General features: G+C 36.0%; 1 non-coding gene across 1 annotated transcript; it reads right to left on the bottom strand.

Moving 5' to 3' along the window:
• Positions 1-1,291: 1,291 nt before the first annotated feature.
• LOC141702371 (small nucleolar RNA R71) lies at positions 1,292-1,398 on the bottom strand. The gene has a single exon (XR_012567078.1). It is a non-coding gene; the product is annotated as a small nucleolar RNA R71 (small nucleolar RNA).
• Positions 1,399-24,113: the final 22,715 nt, after the last annotated feature.

Consider the following 24,113-nt stretch of genomic DNA (forward strand, 5'->3'; position numbering starts at 1 on the left):
AGGGTTACAAAAAGTTGAAAATTTTGGGGTTATTACACTTATGGATTTCAATAATTAATTGTTTCGATATCTTGGTGTGTGGTGATTGATTGATATCCTAGTATTGGTTGTGCTTATTCGTCTTATGTGCGTAGCTAACATATAAGATATCTGTTAATCTCTATTGAAGCGACAGTGAATATAGAGGTTTAGAACTTGCCATGCTAGCATAGGTTCATGTATTGTATGCATGATTCGTAGGTAACTCTAACCGTTTTACTTGCCCTATGTAATCAAGATAGATAACTTGTTCTTAAACCGTTATATTGTCAAATTCTATAGACATATAGGGTCTCAATATAATTGGTGCCTATTCAGCTTCTATCTCTTTTGTGGATGTTTGGTAGAATGGTACTCGTGCAACGAAAGTTGGCGTTTATCAATTTCGTGTTATCTGATTAGTGTTCTCACCATCACATGCTAAGGTTAAGAACAATAAGGCTATTGAATGAAGTATTTAATGAAGTTAGGATCCCATGTTTGTCATATATAGTAATTCAACTTCAATTCTCTTAATTAATGTTATTTAGTATAATCTCTTAGTTTAATAAAAACCCAATTTGTTATTTGTCTTAGCATTGAGCGATAACCATACATTGTTGCATAGGTGCATAAATTGAACCTAACCTAAACCAGTCTCTATGGGAACGAATCTGATTTATATCTTATACTACTTGCGAACGCGTATACTTGCGTGAATATTAGCGCATGTTTTCGCCCTAACAAGTTTTTGGCGCCGCTGCCGGGGAACTCGGTGTTAATTTTTAGTTTATGTGCTTGTCATCAGTGGTCGTTAACGTTCACTGAATCGGATTCTTTTACTTTCACAGTTTATTTGTTTGTGTTTCAGGTACTCATTACAATGGGAGATCCAGCAGCACGAACGAAAGCCTTGATGGATTTTTCTCAACCCAAGATCAATGACATTCAATCTAGTATTGTCCGGCCAGCTATCACAGCTAATACCTTTGAGATCAAGCCTGGCATAATTCAATGGGTACAGACTTCAGTCCAGTTTGGGGGTTCTCCAACGGAAGATCCCAATACACACATTAGGGATTTCATTGAAATATGTGACACCTTCAAGTTCAACAGTGTTTCTGAAGATGCTGTGAAGCTGAGACTGTTCCCATTCTCTCTGAGGGACAAGGCTAAGAGCTGGTTACACTCTCTACCAGCTGGTTCGATTACTACTTGGGAGGATCTTGCTCAGAAATTCCTTACTAAATTCTTCCCTATGGCGAAGACAGCTGCAATCAGAAACGCTATTACTCAATTTGCGCAGCAAACGGGAGAATCGCTAAGTGAAGCTTGGGAGCGCTACAAGGAGATGCTTAGGAAGTGTCCTCATCATGGAATTCCTGATTGGATGATCATCACTTGTTTTTACAATGGGTTGGGAGCACAGTCCAGACCCATGCTCGATGCAGCATCAGGCGGAGCATTATGGGCAAAGAGCTATAAGGAAGCTTATGATCTAATTGAACTAATGGCTGCTAATGAATATCAATATCCAACCCAGAGATATCCACAGGGCAAGGTAGCAGGAGTACTTGAGGTGGATACAGCTACGGCTATCACTGCTCAACTAAAGGCGTTGTCTATGAAGATCGATTCTCTGGCTAACTATGGTGTTAAGTAGATAATTAGTGTTTGTGAGCTGTGTGCAGGTCCGCATGCGACAGAGCAATGCGCTATATCTAGCGACTCAGCTCAGTTTGTGAGCAACTTTCAGAGATCGCAACAACCAGTTCCAGACACTTATCATCCTGACAACTGGAATCATCCTAACTTCAGCTGGAGCAACAATCAGAATGTGATGCAATAGCCGTTCCAGCCGTTTGGAAATAAGCTGTTCAATTCTCTTGGTTTTCAGCAACAACTCCAACTTCAACAACAAACTCATGATGCAGGTCTATCTTCGAATGAAAAATCTGAATTAGAGGAGTTGAGGCTTATGTGCAAAAACCAGGCTCTTATATGCCAAAGCCAAGCTGTTTCTATCAAGACTCTGGAGAACCAAATAGGGCAAATTGCTAATGCCTTATTGAATCGACCACCAGAAACGCTTCCTAGTGATACAAAAGCCAATCCAGGAAAGAGGGAAGTTGAAGAACATGTGAACGCCATCACCTTAAGGTCTGGAAAGGTCGCAAGCCCCCAAATTCAGCAAGACGAAGAGCCTGAAAAATCTCAAGATTCAGAAAATGCAGTTGTGGCTGAAGAAGATGTGCAGAAGGAAGTAGAGGTGGAACCAAGGAAGACTACTGTGGAACACACTCCTCCTGAGGGTAATACAGGGGAGAAACAGATCTATCCTCCACCTCCTTTTCCAAAGAGGCTGTAGAAGAAAAATCCGGATAAGCAGTTTGAGAAGTTTCTGGAGGTGTTCAAGAAACTTCATATCAACATACCTTTCGCTGAAGCTCTTGAACAGATGCCTAGCTATGCGAGGTTTATGAAAGGTATTCTCTCTCCGAAAGTGAAGCTCGATGACTTAGAGACCGTTGCTCTAACGGAGGAATGCAGTGCTGTGCTGCAACAGAAGTTGCCTCCGAAGCTTAAAGATCCTGGAAGCTTCACTATTCCTTGCACCATCGGAAACTTGTCGTTCGACAAGTGTTTATGTGATTTAGGAGCTAGCATCAATCTGATGCCCTTATCTATCTTCAAGAAGCTTGGTCTGCCTGAGCCGAAACCAACATACATGTCATTGCAACTAGCTGACCGTTCCATCGCTTATCCACGAGGTATAGTGGAGGATGTCTTGGTCAAGGTGGATAAACTCTTCTTCCCTGCTGACTTTGTAATTCTTGATTTCGAGGAAGATAAGAAGATTCCCATTATCTTGGGAAGACCATTCTTGGCTACAGGCCGAACTATGATCGATGTGCAAAAAGGAGAGCTTACGATGAAGGTTCATGATCAGAAGGTCACTTTCAATGTGTTCAAGGAAATAAAATTACCCACAGCTAAAGAGGAGTGCTTTAAAGTAGAGCAAATTCAGGTTTTGAATGCACCTCTGTGGAAGAGGAAGTTGGATGTGCCATTCGATTCTCTTGGGTTAGCAGAGCTGAAAATTTCTCAGGATCGTCTCGAGTCGTCTATTGAAGATGCTCCTACACTTGAGCTCAACCCACTGCCAAATCACTTGAGTTATTCATTCTTAGGTGCACCCCCTGACAAGGGGTTGGGATATATCTTTGATGATGTAGAGGGTAGCCGAACGGATCCTCCAGTTCCTATAGAGGGTTCTTCTCATGTGCAGCAGGTAGTTGATAGGACTGGTGTTGGTGACGAGCAGTACAGGCGAGTAATTAGGCGTATGGAGGCCATGCACGACATTCATCGTCATTTTGCTGAAGATTTTACACACGCTTTCGGTACTATTTTTCGAGACACTAGTGGCGAGGTTGATTGGCCACCTGATCCTTCACCCGAAGTGGGTGATCTTTCCGACGACTAGGTATGCCTGAAATCCTTATTATTACCTTCAATGAGGACATTGAAAATTTTAAGTTTGGGGGTGATAATGTAAGGATTAGTAGTGTGTGTCCATATAGATTCATATAGATTCATGTTGCATGTTTAGTTGGAGTTCATTCATATTTTTGTATGATTGTTCATTTAGGACATATTTGTTTGTTTTTATGTAATTTCATATAGTTGTATTTGCATGCATATTTAGCATGATCCCTTAAGATGAACTATGATATTTGATAAGTTGATGTTGATTTCAGTGTGGTGATGACGAATAGAGGGATGTTTAAGTCCTAATGAATTGATTTGCATGCCAGAAACAAATATTTTCACAAAGTCTTATAGGGTTGCTTTTGATCTAGATCATGATCATACTTGTTTGTTGTTGAGATTTAATCACTTGGTTATATTTAGAATTTATGATATTCTCGTAGTGACGTAAAAATACTGATTCTTTTTATCTGGAGAAAAACTTGGATTTCATTGCTAGTTGTTGTAAGGCTAGGCGTCAAATGGCTAGTAGCCGGCTCATATTTTTATGAGTAGTCTAGGGTTGAATGAGATGGAGCGAAACGCACTCATTCAGAAATTGTTGAAAAAAAAGAAAAAAAAAAGAAAAAAGAGAAAAAAAACAAAGAAAAAAAGTATGTGTTTATGCATAATTGATCAAGAGTGAGCTCTTTAATACTCGAGTTATTAAGTTCTAGGGGACTTTGTGCCTAGTGACCTAAGGCTTTTATAGTCTGGGATCCACTAACCTAACGCTCGCTACATGGGTATTATTGTATAAGTCTTTTGGGACCTCATTCATTGCACGATCAAATAAGCATCTTTGTTATGTGTTCAATAATAGTGTGAATCCTTGTATAACTCTAGTAGAAAGGGGGTGTTGTGAGTCATAATGCGTTTATTGTCTATTCTGTTTATAAACTTTTGATTGTTTCGATGATAGATAAGTTATGGTTATTGATCTAGTATCGAGAGTATATCTGTTAAGCATCCACACACGCACGTTTCTGGTTTGTGAGTTGGTTTGTGGGATTTATTCAAACTCTGTTTCAAGTTATTGCATTCTTAGAGGCATTGGCTTATTCATTTGGTTATGGTTATTCTGAGGGGATCGATTACATTTTCATTTAGTTGCATTCACGTAGTTGCATTCATGCATTAGGTTTATTTTGTAGTTTTGAGTCTATTTATGCTTGAGGACAAACATCGATTCAAGTTTGGGGGTGTGATAAGTGGATTTTATATTCACTTGGAATGCTTTATTACAAGCTTAAATTGGTGTTTTGGACTCAAGTTGTTGGTATTTTGATGTGTTTTTGTGTTATTGCATTTCAGGTATTAGTTAAATGAAGAAAAGAGCTTTTAAAGGAAATATGATGAAAAGTGATCAGAATTGGAAGCCAAGGCCATTGTCAAGTTGTAGAGAATCTCAATAGCTTCGCGTGGGCAGTTGAATCGCCTAATTCTGACGAGTAGAACTCAAGTTATGGCCAAAACAAGATTCATCAGAATATTTTTCCCAGTCAGTAGCTGAGCGCCCGCTCAGCAGAGCTGAGCGCCCGCTCAGAGAGCTGAGCGCCCGCTCAGGAGAGCTGAGCGGCCGCTCAGGGCGCGGTTGGTCGCTGATTTTGCTGAAAAAGCCTTTTTTGAGTAGAATTTGAAGATTTTAAGGGTCCAGGTCCACTAGGGGCGTATATATACTTAAAAAAAAGGGTTTTCATCATCCGGGAAGATTGGGATACCAAGGAGAAGACCTAGAAGCACATAACAACTCCGAAAAAGAAGATCTTGTTTTCAACTTGTGATTCTTTGAATTAGTTGTAACTTTGGATGCTCGTTTTCGTTCTTGTTGAACCTAGATCTCGTTTATTCGTACTTTGATTATTATTTAGTTTATTAAGACCTTGTTTATACCATGCTTTCATTGGAACCCATGGTGACGATGAGTTCGATTATGGGTTAATCGTTGTCATGGGATTCTAGCGGATTTACTTATGGATTTCAATAATTAATTGTTTCGATATCTTGGTGTGTGGTGATTGATTGATATCCTAGTATTGGTTGTGCTTATTCGTCTTATATGCGTAGCTAACATATAAGATATCGTGTTAATCTCTATTGAAGCGACAGTGAATATAGAGGTTTAGAACTTGCCATGCTAGCATAGGTTCATGTATTGTATGCATGATTCGTAGGTAACTCTAACCGTTTTACTTGCCCTATGTAATCAAGATAGATAACTTGTTCTTAAACCGTTATATTGTCAAATTCTATAGACATATAGGGTCTCAATATAATTGGTGCCTATTCAGCTTCTATCTCTTTTGTGGATGTTTGGTAGAATGGTACTCGTGCAACGAAAGTTGGCGTTTATCAATTTCGTGTTATCTGATTAGTGTTCTCACCATCACATGCTAAGGTTAAGAACAATAAGGCTATTGAATGAAGTATTTAATGAAGTTAGGATCCCATGTTTGTCATATATAGTAATTCAACTTCAATTCTCTTAATTAATGTTATTTAGTATAATCTCTTAGTTTAATAAAAACCCAATTTGTTATTTGTCTTAGCATTGAGCTATAACCATACATTGTTGCATAGGTGCATAAATTGAAATTAACCTAAACCAGTCTCTGTGGGAATGAATCTGATTTATATCTTATACTACTTGCGAACGCGTATACTTGCATGAATATTAGCGCGTGTTTTCGCCCTAACACTGAGCACTTGACTAAAGCTGATGAAATGTTAAAATCTGATGATTTTAAAACCCAGCTTAGAGTCACTGCATTGAGTACTAAACATCTGCAAGGTCTTCATTCCAATACTCATGCAGAGCTACACAAGATTCAGGAGAACTTTATCAAACAGGAACAAGTTTGGAAAATTGATAAGAAAAAGTTCTTTCAACCTACCATTGACAGGGTTGCTTATATTGAGAAAACTCAAGAGAAACAACAAGCTCAGATTGATCAAATTTTGACAAATCAAGCTTCTCAGCAATCGCAACTTACTGAAATCCAGACCTCAGTGGAACTACTTATCTCTCTTTTATTACCTGCTGATGCCAAAAAGGGGGAGAAGGTAATTAAGTCCAAATGCACAACCAACAAGACACTGCAAGGAAAGGATGATGGAAAAGATGACCAAGGAACCTCTGGAATGGGCAGTGGTCATAGTCAAGGTAGAAGGTTTACATCAAGACAAGCTAGTCACAGAACAAGTTCTGATACTAGGAAAAGAATAAGTTCTGTTGCTGGTAAAAGGATAAGTTCTGATGAACTTCTAGATCTTGATGAGCAAATGTCAAGACAATTATTTCTTCAAGAAAATCCAGGGATGGACTTGGAAAGTTTAAAGGAAGAAGAAGCCAGACTTAAAATCAGAGAAAGTCACATCTAAATCTGAAGCTTCTGGTAAAAAGTTACTTCCAAAACCTAAAGGCATTGTGATCAAAGAAAGGACACATATTGAAGCAACTTTGGCTAGATCACAACCACAGATAGATCCAAGATCCAAGGGTAAAGAAAAGGTTGGTGAACCTATCAAGCCTTATGTACCTCCTGAGGAAGAAGAAATTACTGATGGAAAAGATGATCTTGCTCTGACTACAAGAAAAGTTCTTAAAACAACCTCTGACATGGCTCAAGTTGTTCAGAGTCAAGAAATTGTAAGTTCTGATATTCAGAAGAAGCAAGTAACCTCTGACAGTGCTCAAGTTAACTTGATATCAGAAAATAGATCAAAGACACTCCTATCAGGATTCACTAAAGCAAAACAGACTCAATCTTTGAAGACTACTGCAAGTGGTTTTGAAGCAAGAGTAGTTACTGGAAAGGAAGCTAGAGATAAAACTGGATTGGGAAGTGCTGATGAAAGAAGAGTACACAACACTACCAATGATCCAACTTCCTTGAGTGAACCAGGTATTGGAGCAACTCCTGAGAGATTGAATCAACTGGAATCTGTACAGATGGTTTACCATACCTACTTGAAAGAATACATCATGTTGTATTTCATGACAGATGGTAGGGTTTATCATATAAGACAAAATGCCATTCCTTTGAAGTATTTTGAAGAATTGGAGCATGTACTTTTCTTACTTCAAGTGGATGACAGAATAACAGAGACTGCTGTAAACTACTTAAAAGAACAGATTCAGAGACAGAAAAGGCTTTATTCTGTTAAGTCTGACAACATATATGTTCCAAAGTACAGAGATCACAATGGTGATATTGTTGATATGAAGCCTAATACTGCACAGATCAGAACGTATCTTGGTATTAAGGGACTTGAATTCAATCTTGAGTCTGACAAAGCTTATGTCATAAGACTAGATCAGGAGTTAAGAAAAGCAAAGATTAATGATCTCAGAGCTGCAATCTTTCAAACTGGTGAAGATACTGCAGAGCTTAAAGGTGTTAAAAGGAGAATGATTGATGAACTAAGATATGCTGAGAAATGTTTGTTGAAGAACTATCTCAGAACAACTCCTGACATCAGAGAGATCAGAAAATGAAGAAGCCAAGTCGAAGATCTACAACTGCTTAAATTCTGATATTTATACAGATTGAAGTTGTTATCAGAAGTTGAAATTGGTAAAAACTTTAAGGACTGTAAGTTGTAGTTATCTACTCTATTTCTCATGCATTTGTACTTAATGTTTTTGACATCATCAAATATCTGTTAAACTTGTATATTTTGTTAATTTACAAGTTGGGGGAGATTGTTAGATATATTTGATAATGTCATGGCTAATATGTTTTATGTTTAGCTTTCAGATCTTACGTGAACAGGATAAATCAGTACTTAACTGTTGATCAGTACTTATACTGGAAGTCAGGACTTAAGGATATCAGTACTTATATTATCAGGAGATAATCATCAGAAGATAGATATCAGAACTTAAGTGCTGAAGGACAATTAGATAAGGACAGTAGCTGATTAAAGGAAAGAAGATCGAGATAAACATAAGAAGAGATATGCATGAAGAAGGAATTCCATGAAGAATGGAATACTTGGAAGAAAAGATATCTGATTGATATATTTTAGGAAGCAGAATTATATTCCATATCAATTAGCGATTATCTTCTAACTGTGTAGTATATAAACATAGACATAGGGTTTACACTATAAGTGTTATCATTATTAGAAAAGATTATTCATTGTAACCCTAGCAGCTCTCGTGATATTTGTTCATCACTGAGAGGTAACAGTTTCATACTGTAACAGAGTTTATTGTTTCAATAAAGTTTGTTTTCTGTTACTTAAGTTCTTAAAGTTCGATTTGAGTGTACTATACACTGTATTCACCCCCTCTACAGTGTGTGTGTGACCTAACATGCAAGACTGCAAAGGATATATGGGATGCCTTGGAGATAAGATGCGAGGGAACTGATGCAATTAAGAAGAACAGGAGGACTATACTCACTCAAGAGTATGAACACTTTGACTCAAAACCTGATGAGTTCTTAACTGGTTTATATGACAGATTTGTCAAACTCTTGAATGATCTGTCACTGGTGGATAAGGAATATGATCTTGAAGATTCTAATCTTAAATTCTTTTTAGCTCTTCCTGAAAGTTGGGATTTGAAGGCAACTTCTATAAGAGACAACTATGCTCTTGATGAAACTACTCTTGATGAAATTTATGGTATACTTAAAATTCATGAACTTGAGATGGAACAAAGAAGCAAGGGGCATGGGAGAAAGTCAAGAACAGTTGCTCTTAAGGCTGAGGAGGAATCCCCCAAAGTGGCTGCCTCAAAGAAAGGCAAAGGAAAGGCTCTCATCATAAAGTCTGATTTAGATTCATCAAGTTCTGATAATGATGAGGATTCAAAAACTGAAAGTCTACCTGAAGTAGATGTTGATGAAGAGATGATGAAGCTGTGTGCTCTTATGGTGAAGGGTATCACAAAGATAGCCTACAGGAAATTCAGAAGAGGAAAGAAGTTTTCTAGGAAAGGTAGAAATTCTGATAAGAAGGGCTTCAGAAAATTTGAAGGCAAAGGAGGAAATTCTGACAGATGAGATTACTCAAATGTCAAATGCTACAACTGTGGTAAGAAAGGCCACATATCTCCTGACTGCAAGAAAGGAAAGAGTGATAAAGGCAAGGCTCTTGTCACAAAGAAGAAAAGCTGGATAGACTCCTCAGATTCTGAAGATGAGGAAAACTATGCCTTGATGGCAAATGCTGATAGCAGTTCTGATGCTGCTGAGTTAAAGGTACCTCAAACAACTTATGGCTTTCATACTGATGATATTACTGAGTTGAGATTATATCATAAAACCATTTTTATTAGCTATAGAGACCAAACTTTAACATGTGAAAGATTAACTTCTGAAAATCTTGCTTTTAAAAAGAGGAATGATTATTTAGAAAAAGAGTTAGTTATGTTCCATCAAACTTAGAAGGATAGAGATGATGCCTTCTATGTTAGAGATGAAGTGCTAAAAATGAATAAATCTCTAAAAACTGAGTTAGAAAAGGGGAGAGAGATTATCAGGACTTGGACTAACTCTGGCAGAGCAACTCAGGATATACTAAGCAGTGGGAATTGGAAAGAGGATATAGGTTATGGAAATGAGAAAAGTAAAAAAGGAACTGATCAAGTTAAGCCAATTATTGTTAAACAGACTACTAAGCCAAAGGTAAATCCTGATAAATTTGTAGCTAAAACTGTAAAGTCTGATTCTGAAAAGATGGAAGATATTGAGACAGAAGTGATAGTAGAGTCAACTTCTGACAAATTAGAATATGATAAACCAACTGAAGTTAACATAGGCTTAATGACAAAGAAGCAGCTTAAACATAAGCTGAAAGAGATTACCGGTGTAAACAAGGTAAAGGTAGCTAGGAAAAATAGGAATGGAAAGGAAGGTGTGAATAAAAGTAACAATTATATGCCTGTTCCTAATACTCCTAGAAATAAATGTTATAACTATGGAAACTCTAACCATCTGGCTTCTTTTTACAGGAAGAATAAGAATATAAACTCCTTACCTTCTAAGTCAGGAGTTAAGAGTCAGTCTATTAGATTTAAGCCATAAAATCCTTGTTTTCATTGTGGTAGTATATGGCATTCCATTTATACTTGTAAGGAATATCATAGTTTGTACTATGATTATTATCAGATAAAACCTTCTTTGAAGAAAGTTGCTTTAATTCCTTCTAGTGTAAAGTATGATGTAAAGTCTGATACTATTAATACTGATAAGAAAATTGTTAGCATAAACTCTGATGTTAAATCTGCTGTAAATGTTAACAAACTTAAAAAGGGCAAAGGATCCAAGCAAGTCTGGGTCCTTAAAACTAATCATTAGTGGTCTTTGTGATTGCAGGGCAACATGAAGAACATTCTAGTTCTGGACAGTGGATGTTCAGGACATATGACTGGAAATAAAGCCCTGCTATCAGATTTTGTGGAGAAAGCTGGCCCAGAAGTTTCTTATGGAGATGGCAACATTGGAAAAACTCTGGGATATGGCAAGATCAATCTTGGGAATGTCATCATTGAAAAAGTAGCTCTTGTCTCAAGACTTTAACACAATCTGTTGAGTATAAGTCAAATCTGTGACAGAGGTTATCATGTGGATTTCTTTGAAAAATACTATGAAGTTATAAGTAATTTAACATGCAAAGTGGTTCGGAAAGGATACAGGCACGGTAACATTTATGAAGCCAGACTTTCAACAAATACTGATGGTTCTGCAATCTATCTGTTAAGTAGAGCATCAATTGAAGAATGCTGGGATTGGCACAAGAAACTCTCTCATTTAAATTTCAACAATATAAATGATCTTGTAAAGAAAGATCTTGTGAGAGGACTGCCAAAAACAGTATTTGCTCCTGATGGCCTTTGTGATTCATGTCAGAAGGAAAAATAAAGAAAATCTTCTTTCAAGAGCAAAACCGAGTCATCAATTCTTGAGCCTTATCACCTACTGCATGTTGATCTATTTGGTCCAGTCAATGTCATCTCTACTGCAAAGAAGAAATACGTTATGGTTATAGTGGATGAGTTCACAAGGTACACTTGGATATACTTCTTGCACAAGAAGACTGAAACTGCATCTACCCTAACTGATCATGTTAGACAGCTGGATAAATTGATCAAAGTTTCTGTTAAAATCATAAGGAGTAATAATGGCACTGAGTTCAAGAATTCAATCATGGAAGAGTTCTGCAAAGATCATGGAATCAAACATGAATTTTCTGCACCTGGAACTCCACAGCAAAATGGAGTTGTAGAAAGAAAGAACAGGACTCTCATTGAAGCTGCACGAACAATGCTTGATGAAGCAAAGCTTCCAACCTATTTTTGGGTTGAAGCTGTGCAGACTGCTTGTTTTACACAAAATGCTACACTTATAAACAAGCATGGAAAAACACCATATGAGATGGTGAAGAAGAATAAGCCAAATCTGAAATACTTTCATGGATTTGGTTGCAAATATTTTGTTCTTAAGACTCATCCTGAACAACAATCAAAATTTGATCTAAAAGCTGATAAAGGAATTTTTGTTGGATATCCACTTTCCACAAAAGCCTTCAGAGTCTATAATTTGAGAATAAGAGTTGTCATGGAATCTATCAATGTCTCTTTTGATGATAAGAAGATTACTGGACATGAAGATTTCGAATATCATGATCAGCTGAGATTTGAGAAAGAAGATTTAAATTCTGATTCTGGAAATTCTGATGACTTAAATCCTGATCCTATAAATTCTGATGGATTAAGTTCTGATGTCGTTAAAACTGTGGTAATAACTCCAAAAGAAAATGCACCTGTCCAGGGGGAGCAAGCTGAAGAACCTACCACATCTCAAGACTCTCGAGAAATATCATAACCTGTCACTGGCTCTTCAAGTTCTGATTCATCTAGTTCTGATGAGCCAAATTTTGATAATTCTGGAAGCTCTGACTCTTCAACTCCTGAAAAATCAAATTCAATTTCTGAAGTCTCAGAGAGCATAACTATAGGGGAAGCATCAGAAAATGCTGATGGAGACAGCATGGATCATGGGGGAGGATCCAGTTCTAGAGATCAACTTCCATCTGCAAGGAAGTGGACTAAAGCACAAACACCTGATTTAATCATTGGAGATCCTGAAGCAGGTTCAGAACTAGAACCACAACTTCAAATGAATGTCTCTATCATTCTTTTATATCTCATACTGAACCAAAGAAAGTGGCAAAAGCTCTTCAAGATGCTGATTGGACAAGCAATTTTGAAAGAAATAAAGTCTGGACCCTAGCGCCAAGACCAAAGAATAGATCAGTTGTTGGTACAAAATGGGTGTTCAGAAATAAAACTGATAGTGATAGCATAATTACAAGGAATAAAGACAACATAGGGTTTACACTAGATATGTTAATATAATTGAGAATATTAGTCATTGTAACCCTAGTATCTCTCGTGATATTTGTTCATCACTGAGAGAGAACGGTTCCATTTTAATACTGTTTTATTAATAAGATTATTCTTTATTACATACTTGTGTTCCTAAATTCGATTTGATTGTATTATACACTGTATTCAACCCCCTTCTACAGTGTGTGTGACCTAACAGGTGGTATCAGAGCCTATATGTTAACACAATTACAGTAAAGATCCAAAACAATCATGTCTGAAGAAGAACAAACTCCAACCAAGCCCACCAAAACTGAAGAAACTCCAAAGACTCAAATCACAGTCGATATGAGACTATTAGGGTTCCCCTCCTGAGACCTTCTGAGTATCCCATATGGAAAGTAAGGATGGCTATATTTCTAGAAGCTACAGATCCAGAATACCTTGACAGAATTAATGAAGGGCCACATAAGCCAACCAAGCTCTCTGTTGTAGTTGCAGATCAGCCAGCAAAGACTGTACCAAAGGAGAAAAGTGAGTATTCAACTGAAGATATCTCATCTATTGCCAATGATGCAAAGGTAAGGCATTTGCTGCATAGTGCCATTAATAATGTCATGTTAAACAGGGTAATCAACTGTAAGACTGCAAAGGATATATGGGATGCCTTGGAGACAAGATGTCAGGGAACTGATGTAATTAAGAAGAACAGCAGGAAAATACTCACTCAAGAGTATGAACACTTTGACTCAAAACCTGATGAGTTATTAACTGGTTTATATGATAGATTTGTCAAACTCTTGAATGATCTGTCACTGGTGGATAAGGAATATGATCTTGAAGATTCTAATCTTAAATTCCTTTTAGCTCTTCCTGAAAGTTGGGATTTGAAGGCAACTTCTATAAGAGACAATTATGCTCTTGATGAAACTACTCTTGATGAAATTTATGGTATACTTAAAATTCATGAACTTGAGATGGAACAAAGAAGCAAGAGGCATGGGAGAAAGTCAAGAACAGTTGCTCTTAAGGCTGAGGAGGAATCCCCCAAAGTGGCTGCCTCAAAGAAAGGCAAAGGAAAGGCTCTCATCATAAAGTCTGATTCAGATTCATCAAGTTCTGATAATGATGAGGATTCAGAAACTGAAAGTCTACCTGAAGTAGATGTTGATGAAGAGATGATGAAGTTGTGTGCTCTTATGGTGAAGGGTATCACAAAGATAGCCTACAGGAAATTCAGAAGAGGAAAGAAGTTTTCCAGGAAAGGTAGAAGTTCTGATAAGAAGGGCTTCAGAAAATTTGAAGGCAAAGGAGGAAATTCTGATAGATGAGATTACTCAAATGTCAAATGCTACAACTGTGGTGAGAAAGGCCACATATCTCCTGATTGCAAGAAAGGAAAAGGTGACAAAGGCAAGGCACTTGTCACAAAGAAGAAAAGCTGGACAGACACTTCAGATTCTGAAGATGAGGTGAACTATGCATTGATGGCAAATGCTGATAGCAGTTCTAAAGCTGCTGAGTTAAAGGTACCTCAAACAACTTATGCTTTTCATACTGATGATATTACTGAGTTGAGATCTTATCTTAAAACCATATTCATTAGCTATAGAGATCAGACCTTAACATGTGATAGGTTAACTTCTGAAAATCTGGCTTTTAAGAAAAGGAATGACTATTTAGAAAAAGAGTTAGTTATGTTCCATCAAACTCAGAAAGAAAGAGATGATGCTTTTTATATTAGAGATGAAGTGTTAAAATTGAATCAATCTCTCAAAACTGAGTTAGAAAAGGAAAGAGTCATTATCAGGACTTGGACTAACTCTGGCAGAACAACTCAGAATTTGCTAAGTAGTGGAAACTGGAAAGAGGGCTTAGGTTATGGAGATGATAAAAGTGAAGTAGGAACTGAACTAATTAAGCCAATTATTGTTAAATAGACTAATAAGCCAAAGGTAAATCCTGTTAAGTTTGTAGCTAAAACTGTAAAGTCTGATTCTGAAAAGATGAAAGATATTGAGACAGAAGTTAAGGCAGAGTCAACTTCTGATAAATTAAAACAGGATAAACCAGCTGAAGTTAACATAACCTTAATGACGAAGAAGCAGCTTAAGTATAAGCTGAAAGATATTAAGAATATAAACAAGGTCAAGCCACCTAGGAAAAATAGGAATGGAAAGGAAGGTGTGAATAAAAGTAATAATTATAAGCCTGTTCCTAATGCTCCTAGAAAGAAATGCTATAAATGTGGAAACTCTAACCATCTTGCTTCTTTTTGCAAGAAGAATAAGGATATGAACTCTTTACCTCCTAAATCGGGAGTTAAGAGTCAGTCTGTTAGGTTTAAACCACAAAATCCTTCTTTTTATTGTGGTAGTTTATGGCATTCCATTTATACTTGTAAGGAATATCATAGTTTGTACTATGATTATTATCAAATAAAACCTTCTTTGGAGAAAGTTGCTTTAATTTCATCTAGTGTAAGTTCTGATGCAAAGTCTGATACTGTAAAATCTGATATGAAAAATATTAGCATAAACTCTGAAGTTAAACCTGCTGCAAATGCTAACAAACTTAATAAGGCCAAAGCATCCAAGCAAGTCTGGGTCCTTAAAACTAATCATTAGTAGTTTTTGTGATTGCAGGGCAACAGGAAAAACATCATAGTTCTGGACAGTGGATGTTCCGGACATATGACGGGAAATAAAGCCCTGCTATCAGACTTTGTGGAGAAAGCTGGCCCAGGAGTTTCTTATGGAGATGGCAACATGGGAAAAACTCTGGGATATGGCAATATCAATCTTGGGAATGTCATCATTGAAAAAGTAGCTCTAGTCTCAGGACTTAAAAACAATCTACTGAGTGTTAGTCAAATCTGAGCAGAGGTTATCATGTGGATTTTGAAAGAGATATGTCCTAAGTCCAATCATGTATGAGGATTTAGGAATAACTTTTATGTAATCTATTTTGATTTCATTGATATTAATAAAAGACTTGTTTTGTTTTTATTGCGGGCTCTATCTATTTAAATGCTTAAATAAGATATACCACAGTTTAGAGTAAAGCTTTTTATGGATTGTGGTGAGATCATAATAATGAGACCTAAAAGATGATAACTCTAAACTCAAATAGTTCTTGGTTGTAGGATTACTAACTGGTAATTAATAATCCGTAAAGATCGGTACATACTATGCTTGCTTCGTTATGAAGGATGTCTGTTCTCATAGACATTTGTGTGGTGACACTATAGTTTGTATGTAGGTGCTTATTATAGAATAAGTTCACTGAACATGACTCACTCAGCTGAACAACTGATGGAGTTCACTCACGTGTCAGCAGTTGTTCACATAATGATAGTTGTACAAGTATCCTTAGACTTGAGGTCAACATAGTCATCTTGTGTACACTGAACTATGCTTTGGTTTAGCTCTTAGTCTCAAGGGACAATTATAAGGGCTCTGCTGGGTATAGGAATTTGTACACGAAGATAGTGTATGATCAATAAAGGATCTACCCCTTCCAGTGTAGGAAGAGAATGTTCAATGCTGATCCACTTATGTTAGTTCAGGAATCTCTGGCCAGAGTGAATGAAATTAGAAAGGAGTTTCTAATTTACATTAAATAGAACTAAGCATAGTGAATGGGAAAGCAAGTGATTAAATAAGATAGGCTTGACACAAGTTCCATGCCTTGTATTTAATTGTGACATTGTAGGGTAGAAGTAATTAATTGTACGGTAACTACTCACTGAATAGGTTCTTGGTATTCTAAGCAGTGAATTTATATTATCCGGATAGTCGCGATATGCTGAGAAATATCCCTCACGATTTAGAATAAATATGATTAATTAATTAATCATATTTAATGAATTAGAGAATTTATATAAATAATGATAAAATAGTTTTATTATTATTTATTTCTACTACCTGCTTAATATTCAGGGTCACACCATAAAAGAGAATGATTTAATGGTGGAGAAATTAATTAATAATGGCTGATAATTATTTATTTATGAAATAAATAATTAATTGGAAAATTTAATAATTGATTAAATGAGATTTAATTGATTATACATTAATTAAGAAAAAGTTCTTAATATTATTAATTAAGAATTTAATTTTTGGAAATTAAATCAAGTGAGAGAATTATTTCTAAAGAATTTAGAAAAAGAATTAATAATTAAAAGGTGTTTTAATTATTAGTGAGAATAATAAAGGGTTAATAATAATAATATTTTATAGGAAATTTTCAGCTGAGAATTTTGCCTATAAATATACCATTATAAACCCTATTTTTGCCTCAACCCAAAGATTTACAAAAGCCTAATTCTCTCCACCTCATCCTCCTTCATTACATCGTTTTCTTTGTGGATACCGGTGGAGTGCTTCACACTTGAGGAGCAGCTGCTAGGGATCTCCGCTCTCGTTCTTGGATCGCTATTAAAGACCTCTATCTTTCCATTAACGTAAAGCTTCTTAAGGTAAACATACTGAACTACGAATTAAATATTATTTTTCGCATGGATCCTGCGGAGGGTTTCGGTTTTTTTAAGATTTAAATTTACGTTTTCGCTGCGTTTATGTGCTAAAAACCCTTTAATGGCATCAGAGCTACTTGCGAAAAGTTTTTAATTCGTTTATGTGTTTAACTGTTTTCGATATATGAGCATGTACGTGATTCGCCATTATTTGATGTTGATATAATATGCTTATATATGTATGGTTTTGAATATATGATATTCATGTGAGTTGTATAATCATAAGATGATTATGTAATCTGTATATATACTGATATATACATGATTTATGTTTGTTCTAATTATGAGAATCATATTAGATACGGATTCTGAATTGGTTACTGCAGATTTGCTGAAATCTGGGTCTGGTGTCCGATTTACGCAAACGAATACCCTATTCCATAGGTAAACGAGCGTCTGAACAAAACTGATAGCAAAAGCTATCAACGACTCGTCTGTAAGGCGTTTGACGTCGTTTACTGCCTGTAAATAATGATTCTTGTTTTTCTAATTTAATTCTGATTTTTCTGATTTTTGTCATATTTTTTTTATGATTAGATCATGGATAATATGATATGTTAAGATCAGATTATGTGTTTTAACATGCTTTTATGTGTTGTATGAGCATGGTGGATGGTTATGGCCTTTCGACCTTAGTGTAATGGTTTTGGTTTTGGTTTTAAATACGATTTGCATGTCGTCAATCTTTGTAATCATAAATCTCGAATGTAACTCGAGTTATTCTTGTAAGTTCATTAGATTAGTTTTACTTTCAATCATGTAATGTAATTGAAGACTCAAGAAGGCTATCCAATGGAGGTGATACAAAGAAGAAGACGAGGCATACAAGAAGTCTAAACAAAGAAGAAGACTTATGTAATAAGTAGTTGTATTTATTTCCATTACCATATTAGATTGACCTTGATCTTTATCATGAGCTTGATAAAGATCACATAGGATGGGGCCATAACCAAACACATTTACTTTATTGCACTTTACATTTACTTGTTTATTTAATTTTATATATGAGATGGCCATAACCAAACACATTTACTTTATTGCACTTTACATTTACTTGTTTATTTAATTTTATATATGAGATATATGCCTATGTTTACCATGCGATGATAGATTTAGGTGAACTTAAATCAATATAAGGCGTGCTCTAGAAAATCTAGAATATGAATCGTTTCTTGCCTTAACAATAAATATTATGAATACGATCATGAGATTCTTGTGTTTATGAAACACGTAATTGAATATGAATTTCCAATATTGAGAGAAAGGATGATTCTGTCAACAACAGATTTCTATCTGTAAGAAAGAGTTATTAAGTGACGCCTCTTGACAATGCTCCACCCGATCTGGGAATCATCTGTATCGATTATTGATTTGAAATATTTAATTTAAAAGGAAGAATCTTTTTATAATATGATTATGATTGTAACGTAATATAATCCCTCTAAAATTAAATAATATCAAGTAGTAATTGGCCAATGACACAACGGGCTTGTGTCGGTCATAGCCTTCCAACATGGTAGAAAGTGGTTCTTATTTTTAAATCATTATCATTTCATGCTACAGTCGAGGGCTTTGATTTCGAAATAAGAAATACTTGTCTATTACATAGAGATGTGTACATTGAATTAGAATCTAAAGGTCGGTACGAGCTACAGCCGTGGGCCGTTGGAGACTGATTCAATTGTACGAAATGTTGGGTTAGACTTGACTTAGAATATTGAGTTTGAAGTGCTACAGCCGTGACTCAATTATTCAAGAGGCTAAACTTATATTAGGGAATAACATAAGATGTAATTGACAAGAGTTGTTTGCCTATTGAACATCACATGACGTTTCGTGCCACAGCCGAGGTTGTGTGATGGAATGTTGGATCCCTATTCCCACTAGCATTATGAATGCTTAATTTTCACTTAGGGGGTTGAATAAATTAGATAAACTAGTGGGAGACACTTATGAATAAAGACCCGATTCATATAGTGTTTTGAAATGAAATTGAATATTTGCTAAGTGTTGTTATGTGTTTATCATTTACAGATTTACTATATTCGTCATGTCTTCGGCACTATCACTCCGGAGCATACTAGATGCTCACAAGTTGACTGGTTCTAATTTAGCTGTTTGTTTTCACTATAACAAGTTGAGGCACTGGAAGAGGAACTGCAAGGTTTACCTTACAGAATTGAAGAAGAAGAAGGGTAGTAAGACTACCGCTTCTGATTCAGGCATGTTCATGATCGAAGTTAATATGTCACTATGTCAAATTTCTACTTGGGTGTTAGATACCGCCTGTGGTTCTCATATTTGCAATTCGTTGCAAGGACTAAAGGGAAGTAGGACTCTTGAAAAAGATGAGGTGATTCTACGTATGGGCAATGGAGCAAGGGTTGAGGCCATATCTGTAGGATCATTTAGTTTACATATGCCTACGGGCAAGACTATTATTTTGAATAATTGTTATTACGTTCCCTCTATTGTGAGGAATATTGTTTCTATTCCTATGTTGGATTTGGATGGTTTTTCATTTATTATTAAGAATAATGAATGTTATATCCTTAGAGATAATGTTCTTTATGGACGTGGCATTTTAAATAATGGTCTGTATGTATGTGACGTAGAACATGATTTACTTCAGATTGAACAAACTAATAAAAGAAAACGAGATGATGAAAATCTGACCTATTTATGGCACTGTAGGCTAGGTCATATTAGTGAAAATAGACTGCGGACATTGCATAAGGAAGGGTTACTTGAACCCTTTGATTTTGAATCATATCCTACATGCGAGTCATGTCTATTGGGTAAAATGACCAAATCTCCATTTAGTGGACATGGAGAGAGGGCTGCAGATTTGCTAGGATTGGTACACACAGATGTATGTGGACCAATGTCTACGCAAGCCATGGGTGGATTTTTGTACTTCATAACTTTCATAGATGATAGATCTAGATTCGGATATGTGTCTTTGATGAAACACAAGTCTGAAGCCTTTGAAAAGTTCAAAGAATATAAACATAAAGTGGAGAAACAAACCAAACATAGTATTATAACTCTTCGATCAGATCGAGGTGGTGAATACTTGAATGGAGAGTTTCTAGATTATCTCAAAGAAAATGGTATAGTCTCCCAGTGGACTCCTCCATATACTCCACAGTTAAATGGGGTATCTGAAAGGAGAAATCGAACTTTCTTAGACATGGTTCGGTCCATGATGAGCTATGCGAATCTTCCAGTATTCCTATGGGGTTATGCATTGGAAACCTCAGCATATTTACTGAATAAGGTGCCTTCCAAATCTGTTCCTCAAACACCATATGAGACATGGAAAGAAAGGAAACCGAGTCTTAAACACGTTAAGATTTGGGGATGTCCAGCTTATGTCAAGAAAGTTGACCCAGATAAGCTGGAATCTCGATCCGTAAAATATAATTTTGTGGGATATCCTAAAGAGACTTTGGGGTATTACTTTTACACCGATCATCGGGTGTTTGTCTCCAGATATGCTACCTTCTTGGAAAAGGAGTTTATCCTTAAAGGAAACAGTGGGAGCAAAATTGAACTTGATGAAGTTCAAGAAACACAAACTACTACGGATCAAGTGGAAACACCTGTTCAGACTAAACAACCTTCTGTGGAACAGCCCATTCGTAGGCCAGGGAGAGTGTCTCGCCAACCTGAGAGATATTATGGCCTTATCATTAAGAATGACAATGAGTTGTCAATCATTGATGATGACGACCCTGTGACCTATAATGAGGCTATGAGTAGTGTTGACTCAGAGAAATGACATAGTGCCATAAAATCTGAAATGGAATCTATGTATACCAACCAAGTATGGACTCTGGTTGAGTGTAACACCCCCAAATCCGGGGTCGGGGATCCGGGTTGTCACGAGTTCCATTTCCCTTAATAACACCCAATCTTAATAAACAATCAACTACTCTGTACTGTGACCCCACAATAAACACACAAACCACAAGTTATAGTCTCAGAGATGAATATCCAAAAATAACACGAGTCATTTTATTCCACAATTATATGCCATTACACCTTAAAAGGGTTTCTGAATAAATTTACATTTCTTTGCCATTATTACAATTCATAAAGATACATAAGTCTAGTACATCAAAAGTTGAAAGTCTAGCCTATTGGTAGTTCCTACCTCAGCTACAACGACATCAACGCCTACAGGAAACTGCGGAACGTTTCCTATTCGCTCGAGAATTGGGAGCTTGGTCCTGTTCATCTTGTCTATCTGATGTTGTGTAATGAATGAAGAAAGTAAGGGTGAGCAGCAAGCCCACCAAAATAATATGTATAATGATTTACAATATGTGAGCATCCTCATAGTACTCATGAAAGTCTTGGTCAAGTAAAAATGAACCAAGTTTGATACCTTACCGCGACCAAGTCGCAAAATATTCAGTATATATGTATATATACTATTCAAAATCTTGGAAGTCCTCTTCCATGCATAATATACATAGAGTTCCAGTTTATAACTGTATAAAAATATCGTTGCAAGGTGATCTCATATATCTAACCTTGTCTCAACGTTTTTCTGAAAATCTTTGTCATGCATAAGATAATCATTAACTAGATATAAGTTGAAAAGATGAAGTCACAAGATACTCCAATATACGTATATCTTTTCCGAATACTACTTGAACTACCACCATTCAAGGTATAATCAGTTTTAAAAGTTCATCACATAGATGAGACTACGAGAAAAGACTCGGATAGATTCAATCTTTGAAATATCATTATAAATAATGAAGTTACGAGATACTTATATACACCTACATATATACATTTCATACACTCCTTGAAAACCTCTGTTATGAAAACTATAAACAGAGTTGCAATATCCAATGAATTTGGAAAGGAGAAGACCTTGGCATAAACCTGATATCTTGCTGATCAGGCAAAGATACCAATAAGTAACCTTTTCTACTAGTAGATGGATGAATCCCCCACCGGTCATCACCCTGGCCTCATTAGGACCTTGTGTTGGACCGTCACCCGGCCTCCTACGCGTTGATTGGCTGCCACCCAGCCACTTACACTTTGATAGAGCGTACCCCAGCCTGTCGCTTATGCCGACTTAATTAGATGGACTTACTTCCTGAACGTTGGGTAAGTAATCAATTCATTTATCAAAACAACAACCTTGTTGCGAATATAAAATACACCACAGAGCCGGATCCCTCAATTTTTAAGCGAGTATTTAAATCCCCTTCGAAAGGAAGATCTTAAATTTGAAAACGAGTTTTGGGATCCGCTCTAATTTTTAAAATCATTTTGAAGATTCGAAAACATTTTTAAGAATGTTTGGAGTAATGTTGATTTAATGAAATAAATCAGTCCCGATATATTAGAAAATATCTGAATATTATTACTTAAATAATATTCCCGTAAAGAATGATCTTTATAAAAATAATTGAAGTAGAAGTTTTAACACTCATACTTGAAATGAATATTAAATAACCAAAGATATACTTATACGAAAGTACTATCTTTATTTGAATAATCGAAAATAAGTTTGATTATCGAAACATTATTCTTTAATAAAATAAAGAATATTATTTAGTAAATAATCAGAGTCATAAGTCCTCGAATGAATATTCAAAATAATATTCATTAAATAGAATAAACAGAGTCATAACTCCTCGAATGAATATTCAAAGTAATATTCATTAAATAGAATAAACAGAGTCATAAGTCCTCGAATGAATATTCAAAGTAATATTCATTAATAAAAATAAAGTTATCGAATAAATCTTATTCGATTAATAGTTTTGAAAACTATATCTATATATATATAATATATATAATATACTCGGGAACATCGACTCCCGGTTTTAGAAAATATTCGCCTTTGGGTCCCCTATACTAAGGGTATACGCAACTACTGCTTATCTCTAGCATAGGTATTATGCAATTATAAGCATAGGAATCAACAGATAGATATCAAGATTACGAAACAGACATGCATATAAACCATATCATCATGCTCCAATATATCGCAAGATTTGCTAATTAACCATCATGCATCTATCACAAGATAATGCATATATATGTATACATCACAACAACAGTATAACGGGTAGAAAACTTGCCTGAGCGACTGGGGAAGGTAAAAGTCCTGGGATGAGTCTGGTAACCTATAAACCACATATAAGTTAGAATTAAACAAAAGTCGCTTAAGAATCTATACTTTAACCAATTAGACCCTAACGTTCGCTTTCGCGCTTAATGATTCACTTAGGTCGCTTGAGTACCCTCGGCTCCACAATTTTTAATAAATTAACCATTAGAAATTTTAAGGCGATTTTTTCGCGAGTACCCTACCAACTGCTTAATCCACTTTACATAATTGTTTCATATCCCAATTAGTCATTTAAGGTCCTTAACCAAGGTTTTAAAATAAGGCGAGGGGTAATGGTTTGGTCGCGAAACGCCGTTACTTAAAACGGTCATTTCTCCTAAACCGTACATCAGATTCAAGCGAACCACATATCAAAACGAAGCTCGTAACATGAACTATCTAATCATGGCAATGGTAAAAACCTATCAGTGAGTTCACGGGTCCTTATGTTAAGAACAAAAGCAGTCTAAGGTAATTTGGGCATTACAACAGCTATGTTTACGCGATTACCAAATTTTATACTACTCTAAATCAATCCACAA

The sequence above is a fragment of the Apium graveolens genome, unplaced genomic scaffold (genome assembly GCF_009905375.1).
Source record: "Apium graveolens cultivar Ventura unplaced genomic scaffold, ASM990537v1 ctg495, whole genome shotgun sequence".
Taxonomy (NCBI): Eukaryota; Viridiplantae; Streptophyta; class Magnoliopsida; order Apiales; family Apiaceae; genus Apium; species Apium graveolens.